This window comes from Mytilus californianus, unplaced genomic scaffold (genome assembly GCF_021869535.1).
Source record: "Mytilus californianus isolate M0D057914Y unplaced genomic scaffold, xbMytCali1.0.p SCAF_13, whole genome shotgun sequence".
NCBI lineage: Eukaryota > Metazoa > Mollusca > Bivalvia > Mytilida > Mytilidae > Mytilus > Mytilus californianus.
In genome coordinates, this window is record NW_026262615.1 from 15,502,395 (window position 1) to 15,511,308 (window position 8,914).

Consider the following 8,914-nt stretch of genomic DNA (forward strand, 5'->3'; position numbering starts at 1 on the left):
AATAAAAGTTGCGTTAAACATCAAATAAATCAATCTCAATATAACGTAACGAACATCAAGAATCTCTTATGGAATACAATATATATATCCTTTGGTTTATGGAGAAATAGTTCATCATTATATTTGTTTCATAATCTCATACATCTACGCCATATCTAAATTCTTTAAATGATATTTACACATTTTGTCTCGTGCTATAGGTGGAGTCCATAAAATAATATTTTACTGCATGAGGAGTATACTTTTACATTTCTGTCGTAACAATTGTCGTATATGAACTAATATACGTTTTGTCTTTCAACCCCCAATGAATCGACTGCCGGTGTAGATAAAGATTGTACTGCCTGATTCTCTCTCGTCAGGAAGTAAATCCCTCGCTGAAGTGGTCGTAAGTTCGGATGTGCTGGATGTATACATACGCTGTCATGTCCGCTTAATATGGAAAACGATGCCCCGTCACACAGTGCATACGAATTTCTACACTCTCTAAACAGTTAAGATTATTTGTTATTACATAATTATGGGTCTGTCGGTGGCAGAATGCAAGGCCAATTTTTTGCCTTATCCAATATGTCATCTTTTAAAGAAATGCATTTATACTTACCAACATACCTTGCAAAATTGACATTTTCCTGTATGCATGAAATTTTGCCATTGTACAATTTCCTGCCAAGTAATGTAACAAAATATGTTGATGCAATTTACGGGATTATTTGTTAATATCTTTATTTGTAATTTGTTGACGTTCCCATCAATATGTTTTTTATACATAGAAGTACAATGATCGACGATGTTAGGGACTGTCTTAAAATTGTAATGAAATTGTCGAAAATATTTTTGACAAAGACAACCATATTTTTATGTATAGGAACAGTGAAAAGGATAAATCGAGAGGAACATCATGTTGAATAACGGAAAACAAACAGCAATAGCGAAATGAATATTAGTTCGAGCTGTTATATAACTACTATATAATTACAAAGAGAGGAAAATAGAGGCTGCCTTGGTAAATTATCAAGTTGCTTCATTTTGATTGGGGGCTGGTCATTTGTAACTGAAGAGTGAATAATAATAATAATAATAATTAGTCTTGAGAACTTGATGAGGAGGGGTGAATTTTTATGTCTTTGAAAGTGGGGACTTGAATTTATTTTCTTTCATCAAGGTGGGAACTTGAAAAAATAGAGAAATTCCAATGTTTCCTTCCATCCACTTGAATGCTTGAAAATAAAAATCTTGTCACCTTAACAAAAAAAAAAAAACAGAGTTAGGATTTTAAAAAATAGGATTTTCATGCCTACAACATTCTTAATTGGAAAATTAAATTTTATAGGTATAAACAAAAACAATCACATTATGGCAAAGTGAATGATCATACTTTTCAATTAAAACTAGAATTATAGAAATGTGTTAAATCAGAAAGAACATAACAGGTATTGAGTACGGTGTTGCAGCATACATTTTATACCTTTTAAAAAACGCGAACCTGATAGAGCGCATGGCAACTGGTGTATTTACATTGAAACTATGGATTCATACCATTACATTCATGTATTCCATTATTGTTTTCTCAATTTCTAAACTGTTATTTGTTTTAAATAATCGTAATGTATTTACAAAAATTTCTATTCAATAAATAGGGCACCGTCAACCGCGGAAATAGTGTATAACCACAGGACTACAATAGATAGGAAATGATTGCAATTTTAGCTTAGCATAAATATTTATTGTCAACTTCATAAACCTCCGTGTAAAACGTGAGTGATAGTATGACATAAATTTGAGAACTATTAAATAAGCGTTTCTAATTTTCTTGTGTGAGAATATTTTGTACAAATTGTAGTACAGAGTTATGTGCATGCACGACGTATCCCTTCATGAGTTATCAAAACTGAAAGCACATACATGTATCCCTGGCTGTATATATAGTGCTGTGTTAGCTCAGTCACTTATAAGTTTTTATGGTCAATTATTTGAACTTTTGGAAGCAAGGACAAGGTGCTCGATCGTTTAATTTAAATGAAAATAAACTCAAATTTAGGAATGGTTTTACGATTATTTCAGGAATTAAACAAATTCAGTTACTTATGATTGGGACAAAATAATATGAATACATGTATTCTGATTAACTAATGGAACTTAATTTTCTGTAAGAAAATTTGATGTTGTTGATTTTAACCAAATGCCAACAGGTTAAATCGCTACGATTTGACTTACGACTGCCTGTTAACACTCGTAAGTTTACGATCAAACTTACGATAAAATTCTACTTACGATTTTTTATGAAACGGTCAAAAACTTACGATTTGACCTACGACCGACGTAAGATCTAAGATTGTCGTACGATTTTTTGTGAAACGATGGCCAGTTGTACAAACAAAAATGGACATGCGTTGTAAACGAGAATGTTTGTGCAGATGAAGGTTTTTTACAAGACAAGAAAAGAGAAACAAATGATCCAAATCCGGAACATTTTTGGTCGGTGCTAGAAGAGTTTGTATGCGGAGGAGTTATTTCCCATAAAATCATCCACAGTAACAGAAATGCAAACCTTTGACCGCGCTGTGTCGGCGGGGACAAATGTTTTTCTGTCAGGATACTGAAAATAAAAATACTGCTCATAAACATAGGAACTGACGATAGTAAGAGGAAGGTGTATACCGTAAAAGAGAGCGAAAACAGAAAAATACACCAAGTGTCAAGCCTGTATTCACAAGAATGTAATTGTTAATTTAAATCATTTAATTAGTTTAACAACAGTACGTTGATGTTATTTATTTTATTGTTGGACTTTTTATCAAACAAATATTATTCGAATTCTTGTCTCATAATGTGAAAAGTATTAAGTATGGGCAAAATATTGAAGAAACCGTAACATCTCATCTCCAAACGTATAGTTCACATCATGACGAATACACATGATTCAGCAACAATTAGGTCCGACAAACTGAATTATATTTCATGCATCCTCATGGCCAACATTGCTTAAATTTCATACTTAATAACTCCAAAATGACTTGGCTTCTCTTTCACAAAGATATAGACATAGGATTTATGTCAACGAGACGACCAAATTAGTTTTTCAAAATTTGAGAACAAACTGCACTAAAATTTCCAAGATTTTAATATCAAAGCAGAAATGATTATTATTAGGAGACAAGACAAGATGAAAATTATTAATATATAATATATGAAACACAAAAAAGGTAGAAATAAATGTGAATTAGCATGCGTAGCAACAGATAAAAATGAATATTCAATTTGCCAAAATCTCTCCCCCCACCCCCCCCCCACCCCCCACCCCCCCCCCCCCCCAAAAAAAAACAAACTAGAGGCTCTCAAGAGCCTCTGTCGCTCACCTGTATCTACTGTGGTTTTGGAAATCATGTAAAATAAGATTTAAATCATAATAAATAGTGTTAGATACCCTAATAATGCATGAGGCAAAGTTTGGTTTAATTCGGCCCAGTAGTTAAATTTAATGCAGATCAACCCATCGTAGTCTTACAATAGTTACTGAAGACCCCTTATCATTATTTCAATAAATTTTCAAGTTGTGACAATTTGAAATTAATTTTTTTTACAATTTTTCCATAGACTTCTATAGTAAACCCCTATGTTCTATTTTCAGCCATGGTGGCCATGTTGGTTTGATGACAGGGTCATCAAATACATTTTTCAACCAAGATACCCTTTTGAAAATTGTGGCTTAGTTTAATTCTATTTGGCCCAGTAGATTAAGTGGAGAAGATTTTTGTAAAAAAATTACAAAAAATTACAAAAAATTACGAAAAATTGTGAAACATTGACTTTAAAGGGCAATAACTCCTGAAGGGGTCAATTGACAATTTTGATCATTTGACTTATTTGTAGAACTTACTTTGCTGAACATTTTTGCTGTTTACAGTTTACCTCTATCTATTATAATATTCAAGATAATAACCAAAAACTGCAAAAAATCCTTAAAATTACCAATTCAGGGACAGCAACCCAACAACGGGTTGTCTGATGCGTCTGAAAATTCCAGGGCAGATAGATCTTCACCTGATGAGCGTTTTTATCCTTTTTCAGTTTTGCTCTAGATGCTTTAGTTTCAGAGATATAAGCCAAAACTGCATTTTACCCCATGTCCTATTATTAGCCATGGCGGCCATCTTGGTTGATGGGCGGGGTAATCGGATACATTTTTTAAACTAGATACCCTAAGGATGATATAGAACAAATTAGTTTTATTTGGCCAAGTAGTTTCAGAGGAGAAGAATTTTGTAAAAGTTAACGGACGACGATGACGACGGACGCCAAGTGATGAGAAAAGCTCACTTTGCCTTTTTGGTCAAGATGAGCTAAAAAGAAATCAAATGGCCGTCCCCTTATTTGACACTAGTTTAAAAGTTGGTTAAATCTTTTAGATACAAAAACAATATAGGTATTTAAAAAGTATTTGATAGGCAGACAAGATGTCTTTTTCGATCATACATCAGAGAAATATTGACAAATTCTTGTACAGTTTACGATTATTCCTTAAAATCAAATGAACGGATCTTTAAGTCCGATTTGTTTAGCTAATTAAGCTAGAAAAGCATTTAGAAAAAATGACATAAACACAATGATTTCTTCGAAAGAATTGTCTTTGTTAATATTAAAACGATGAGAGTTGGTATGATTGCCAATGAGATAGTTACACATGTAACTATCAACAGAGTTCAAATAAGTGAATATAAGCAAATATATGTCACCGTACGGCCTTCAACAATGAGAAAAACAATAACGTATAGACTTGAAAAGGTCCCTAAAAAAATGTGAAACAATTCAAACTAGAATACTAACGGCCTAAATTATAATAAAACTATTCATGAAAAACAAATAGACACGAACCAACGACAACCACTGACTTAACTACAGGCACATAAAGCATGTGGTGGAGTTAAACATGTTTGTGAACACTCAACTCTGCCCTTAACCTGGAAAAGTGGTCTTAAGAGAACAAAATAAGAACAAACTGTAATAATCAGTTGCAATTGGCTTAACTAAAAAATCGGTACGACGGACAAAAACAACTAACATAAAAACAAGACACAAAGCACAGATTAAAGAGTTATCGCAGTGACTGAAAGCTTGTTGAAAGCCAATTATCACAATTAATACATGTAATAAATATATCGTGTTCTCCCAAACTAAGGTATAAATTAATACACATCCAATGGATTTAGTGTAAATTCGTCATAAACATGATGATAAACGCATGACTTTGTGCAATGCCAAAATAAAAGTTAACAGTATCGAGATAATGTACGATCAATATGAGTTCTCATAACTATATATATGGTATATAGCAATATATATTCAGTTTAATTTTACTACCGATAAAACAATATTTACATTTTACTGCCGTGTCATATTGATAACCTTTAAGAATGAGTTTATTCAAATGATCAATGAGTTTATTTGGATCGTATCGAAATTTACCAGCACTATAAACAACATCGCCGTACAAATTAGGATGTAATATCCAGTTTTTAATAAGAATTTTACTGGTACAGCCAAATATCATAACCAAATCTTTGGATCTATGAAAGAATTTGGTAAAGGTTTTCAATTAATTTGTGGTGACGAAATCCCCGACTTTATAATTTACCAGTTATACTTAATTACGCTCATTGAAAAATAAATGCGACTACAAACACGGGCAAAGCGAACAAGTTATGAAATGTACAATTCCTAATAAGGGTCAAATGAACATATCACCGTCCAAAAAGGGAATATTAACAATTTTACATAGTTTCCTGTGTGCACTTTGCTTTTACACTTACTTCAATGCCATAATAAAGATCACAATTACAGTCGTATCTTTCGAATGAGCTGATGCAAGTGACTTATCCAATAAATGATCAGAAACTTCAGTTAATTCGACCAACATTAAAAATTCTGCTACATTCGACGCCATCTTGAATTTGTATTTTATTGCTTTATCTCCAGAAGAGACCCAGATTAATTTGTTTGCAGCGTTACAAGAAAACATTCTGGAAATGGACAGAAGAGGGCAAAAAAAAACACACCCCCGGTGCCTAATAAAGTGTAAATATTTCCCCCCTAGGCACCTTTGAGGAGCCTCACGACCTAAAATTTCACAAATTTTGATCAGTCTTTTGTGTTTCCAAAGGAATATTTTCCTAATCTTTGTTATGAATCTCTTAATGTAATTTGCACAACATAAGGTTTTATCTTCATTTTGACTTCTGTCTTTTTTGCTTTATGTTTAGAAATGTTAATAAGGGGCCAGCTGAAGCCCGCCTCCCGGTGCGGGATTTTCTCGCTGTGTTGAAGACCCATTGGTGGACTTGGGCTGTTTTATGCTCTTTGGTTAAGTTGTTGTCTCTTTGAAACATTCCCTGTTTCCATTCTCAATGTTAATAAGAATGATAAAGTATCAGTTTAATGTTAGAATGATAGAGTAATGAATTACCGTATAGCAATAAGTGCAAATAAATTATTCAAGATTCCAAGTATTAAAGCCCAAAAAAACCCCAGAGATTTATGATTTATGGAGTCGAAAATTAAAAAAAAAAGAAAGTATTTTGCATTATGAATAGAAAAGATTTTTCTTCTTTTTTCATGCAACATGTCCATATTCTAGTATAAACATCTAAAAGAATAAAAGAGTTGCATAATTTACTATGACGATTTATGAATATTTGAATCGTGTAAAAAATCGATATTAATGTTATCGCAGCAAGATAATTCACTTGATAAACGCTCAGGCAAAGTTGACGATAGATGGATTTGATTATTCTTGTAGGCCCCTTTGAACATGAAAAAAGGTTTTGCGTGTTACTGTAGTTATACATCCTTGGCTTTAAATGTATTTGGGTATGAGCGTTCCTGAATGTAATTCAAGAAATGTGCTTCGGACACATGCAACAAATTTATGTGTTATGTTCATTGAGCTTTGTACAAATTATGAACAACATGCAAATTATTTCAATTTCATACTTGAAACGGAACCTTTTCTCATAATTGAACGACTTTTGATATAAATGTTATACTCTTCGTGTCATCAAAACTGACAAATCTGACGTGGGAGCGGAACAAAAAGTGGAGGGATATTTACGATAATGGACACTACTATATAATCTGCCACTTTTTCGTCTTTTTTCAATCTGATTTATTGTGTGCATACATTTAAACCTGGGTTAAATTTTCATCGATTTCTGAAGCTCTTCGTCCATGACAATATCTGTTTCGCATAATAATTGGCCTTATCAACGTAAATATGGTAAACGTCTTTCATTTTGTTTGTAAACATTATTGTATGAGTATGTTATACGGATTGACATATTCAACTACAACTAAGTCGAGTAATTGATACCTTAAACAATCGTCTTCTGAATTGAGAATGAATCGAAATTAACATTCCAATTTAATTTGTGCATGTAAAACGGACACTTAGCAGGTTAGGGATTATCTCTTAAATGGATTATAATATCCCGTTTTGGATATAATAACCCAATTGGGATATAATTTTCCTGTGAACACATATTTTTGGGGGATTCAAGGCAAAGTATTGCAAAGTGCAAATGATTACATAAAACAAGATTTAGTGCACTTTAAATATTTTTGCTAAATTTAAAAAAAAACATTGAGTAAAAATAAAATATGTTAAAAAAATAAGAGGGAGAAGATACCAAGTGTACATTAAAAAATCATAAGTCGAAAAAACTGACAAGGGCGTGGAAAAAAAACTCTCCCCCACCCCACCTAAGAAAGAATACTGATCATTTTCAAACAATATATACTGCTTAGTCTAATCTATTAAATGTCTTAATGTAGCCCTTAGATGTATAATTGTTTGACGGAATTATATACATATAGGGTTGACTTGGGTATAGAAACATACCCTCTTTATCTAGTAATTGTCCTATTTCCTTTCACTGCATTCCGGTATAAACACTTTGCAAAATCAACAATTATGTATTCACTTGCGTCCTGAATCATTGTGAATGGACATGAACATATTTGCTGGTCATTTAGAAAACAACAATCAATCGGTCCTTGTTTTGACAAATGTAGAAGTTGAGTAAAATATATTAAGAAATATTACATAACAAACATTAAACCCCGGATCTTAAAATGTATGGATCCTAAGGATTGTATGGGGTATTAAAATGTGGTCATTCCTTGGACTTTTCTTGTTTAAGTTGTAAAATCCTTCCTAAAGAAGGGCGTCCGTTTGAATGTGCAGGATATATAAATACCAAGCCACGTCTGGTTAGAATGGAAACTTTACAGGCACTCTGCATAAGAAGCCGTTGAAACAATTCTTTCAAAGATCCATACTGTTGAAAGGCAAAATTGGTGTCCATCCAACATACCTTCTCTTCAAGTGTCAACCCAAATTTGTCCATTTGTTATTCGAGTGTCACTGATGAATCTTTTGTAGATGAAACGCACGTCTTGTGTCCTGGTATACATGACAAAGTTTATCCATATATATCCTTACTTATAATATCTAAAAGTATTAATCGGTTTAGATATAAAATCACTTAAACAAATTACATCGGTCATTGGATAGGCGAAGGGCGGGACGACCGCGCTACTTATCGCCCTCATGGGTCCGTGTTATGCCACCTGTAATGTTATGAAATATTATTATACTACATATTACATATAGCGTTTGATGTAATCTATTTTTTATTTTCTTAATTTCATATTTATACCTTATTTAGGTGGAAACAGGAGAGGGATAAGATGATTCAGAAAAGTGTTAGAATATATTCACGGATGTAATTTATTTGTAAAGTGCCAACAGTTATACCCTTGCTGAACGATTGGATGTACGTTTCTCTGTGTGGGATGTTTTGACACAGAACTTTAGCAACAACCCTCTGAGGGTTCCTTAGGTGGCCTGCTGCTATGT